The 3,494-nt window shown below is 34.0% G+C and overlaps 1 pseudogene; it reads left to right on the forward strand.

The window, feature by feature from the left end:
* Positions 1-869: 869 nt before the first annotated feature.
* On the forward strand, positions 870-970 carry LOC148760320 (small nucleolar RNA R71; annotated as a pseudogene).
* The last annotated feature ends 2,524 nt before the right edge of the window (positions 971-3,494 follow it).

Here is a 3,494-nt window from a genome sequence, read left to right on the forward strand (position 1 = left end):
TTTCCCCTTGCTTAACTCGATCAACTTGCACTTGCTGGCCAGAAGTATCCTCTTCATCAACTTTATCTCCACCATTTACCATTTCCTTACCTTTTAACTCATCAAGCTACTTATCACTCGTCAAAGTAATCGCATTGCATTGCTTTTTTCTTTTTCTTTTGAGATTTGGTTCAGTGTCACTTGGTAAATCTCCTTAAGGTTGACTGATGATGGAATTGGCAAACTAACCCAATTGTGTCGCTAAAGTCCAAAGTGATACCGCTTGACTTCGAATGACGACATCGATCTTCGTCATGTATTGCATGTATTGCATGAACATCTTTTCCACAGAAGGCTTTTTCTCAAGCGTTAAAACTCTAACTTATGGTGGAAATCCAAGAGGAAAGTTTGGCTTAGGTGTTAAAGAAGGTCCTTAATTATTGCTCCATGAGAAATTAGGATGATTTCTACACCTAGGATTGTGGCTGTTGGAATATGAATTATTCTGCTGTGTATTAAAATTTTCAACAAACTATACCGATTTAGCATTAATTAGACAACGATCAATAAAATGCCCACCTCCACATAACTCACATGTCACAAAAAGACTTTAAACACCATGGACACCTAGTGTAGCAATTTTCTTAGTGAAAGTAGCCATTTATGTAGTCAAGACATTAATTGCATCAAGCTCATGAATACCAACAACTTTTCTGAGACCTAATCTCTTAAATGGCCATTAGTAATTATTGGAAGCCATTTCCTCTAACAAGTTATAAGCCTCATAAATTGATTTACCTATTAGTGCCCATCCTACTACAGCATCAATTGTGGTTCTACTTAATCCTAATAAACCATTATAGAAAGCTTGCACTTGCAGCCATTTAGGTAACTCATAATGAGGACATCTTCTAAGCAAATCCTTGTATCTCTCCCAAGCCTCATACAATGATTTTGAGTTGCATAAAGGAAGTGACATCATTTTGCATCTTTGCTATCTCAACTGGTGGAAAGAATTTAGTCAAGAATTTTTTAGCAAAATCATCCCAAGTACTAATGGACCTAGCAAAACTTGTTGTCGAAGAAAAATCCAAGTCAAAACATAGATGTTTCCTTGAAGCCTTTGATATATGAGTTGAAAGTATTATGGACAATTAATGATTTTCCTGCTTACAGTATGTTGTCAGGGTGGAGTACTCATGGACGATTATCATGTCCCTATTGCATGGAACATTTTAAGGCTTTCATATTGGATCATGGTAGGAAACCTTATTTCTTTGATTGTCATTGACAATTCTTGCGATCTAATCTTCCTTTTCGAAGGCAGAGAGACAAATTTATTAAAAAAAGAGTTGAACATGACTTACCATTTCCTCGATTATCAGATGAGGAAATATTGTCACGTTTGAATTCGCTTCCTAATCTCCCATTCGGAACAAAATGCGGTGACAAGAAGATTTCGGGTTATGGTGTTAATCATAATTGGGTAAAGAAGAGTATATTTTGGGATCTACCTTATTAGCATACGCTTCTTGTTTGTCACAATCTAGATGTGATGCATATTGAACGTAATGTATTCAAGAATATATTCAATAGAATGATAGATGTTAAGGGAAAGACGAAAGACAACTTAAAGGCACAACAAGATTTGAAGGTGTATTGTAAGCGACCAGAATTGAAATTGGTGGAAAATAATGAAAAAATTTTCAAGCTTAAGGCTGCGTAGACCTTAAACAATGAGGATATAAAAAATGTTTGTGCTTGGGTGAAACAATTGAGATTACCTGATGGCTTTACGTCGAACATATCTCAGTGTGTTAATGAAATTGATTGCAAATTTTATGAGATGAAAAGTCATGATAGTCATTTTGCAACGATTGCTCCCAATTATCTTTCGTGATATGGTGCCTCACTTAATTTGGGATGTGATTGCTAGAATATCTCACTTTTTTAGAGATTTGTTCATAACTGAAATACCTATAGATCATATGGAAGTTTTGCAAGGAAAAATATGTGAAACTATATGCAAACTAGAAAAAATCTTTCCTCCCAGTTTCTTTGACTCTATGGAGTATTTGCCGATGCATTTACCTTATGAGGCAAAGGTTGGCAAACCTGTCCAATATCGATGGATGTATCCATGTGAGAGGTACTATAATTGTTATTTATTTTCAAATAGTTTATTATAATAGTTTAAGATACTTTAAAAGTTCGATTAATATTGTGATTTTTAGGTTTTTGCAACATTTGAAAAAGAAAGTAAAAAGTCAAGCCTTTGTTGAAGGATCTATATGTGAGGCTTATATTATCGAGGAAATATCCTCGTTTTGCTCATGGTATTTTGAACCTACTATGCAAACAAGATTAAATAGAGTGCCACATAATGATGATGGGGGAGACGTGGACTCTTAGGGTCGTCTTTCAATTTTCACTCATCTTGGGCGTTCTTTTGGTCCATTAGATAAATCCTGATTTTCAAATGAGTTTTATGCTGGTAAGCTATATGTTTTAATGAATTGTAAAGAGATGCTCCCATATATAAAGTAAGTATCATTTAACCATAAGCTCAAATGATTGATCATAAGAATGAATTTAATCACTAAATTGTGGATATGATGATAGGATGTTTGATGAAATGATCAAGGGAGATGTTGTGCATATATCGGAAGATGAATTGGAGAAAGTACGTGATGCAAGATTCGTTAAATGGTTTAAAAATTATGTAAGTTTATGTAAATTAGAAGTGAACTTTTAATAACATTGAGGCATTAATTATGTAATTATTAATTTTTGATCTTGTATGTCATGTTCGTAGGTTACAACACGTACAAATGAAATTGACCCACGTATACTTGAAATCTCTCATGGTCCAAGACGTATGATAAGGTATTACAAAAGATACTTTGTAAATGGTTTCAAGTTTCACACCCTAGATTACGGCCAAAATCGTAAGATAATGAATAGTGAGATTTGCATAAAAGGGAGTTTTTACAATGATTATGAGCGTGACTTTTATAGTATTTTAGTGGATATAATCGAGTTAGAGTATTTTGGTATCAGAAATAGAGTTGTGCTATTTAAATGTCATTGGTTTGACATTAAAAACGTATTAGGGTAGATCCTTTGCATGGTCTTGTTGAAATTAAATACAACTCAGTACTTGCCAGTAATGAACCATTTGTTTTAGCTGCACAAGCTCACCAAGTTTATTATAGTAGTTATCCATCAAGGACAAGAGATCAATGTGATTGGTGGGCAGTATTTAAAATAAAAGCTAGGAGTAGATTTCACATTCCTAGTAATGGAGATAGAGAAAATGAAATTGATTTGAATGAAGAAGTATACCAGGATGATGTGTCTATTTCAATTAATGGTACTCCATCGGAAGAACTTGATAACTTTGCGGTTTTAGCAAGTGGTGATTATGAAAAGGTTAATCTCTTGATTGAGGATGAAGAAGATGACATGCAAAGAGATGAAGATGAAGAAGATGACATGGAAGGAGATGAAATGAA

Source organism: Theobroma cacao, chromosome 10, assembly GCF_053813885.1.
Source record: "Theobroma cacao isolate CCN51 chromosome 10, ASM5381388v1, whole genome shotgun sequence".
Taxonomy (NCBI): domain Eukaryota; kingdom Viridiplantae; phylum Streptophyta; class Magnoliopsida; order Malvales; family Malvaceae; genus Theobroma; species Theobroma cacao.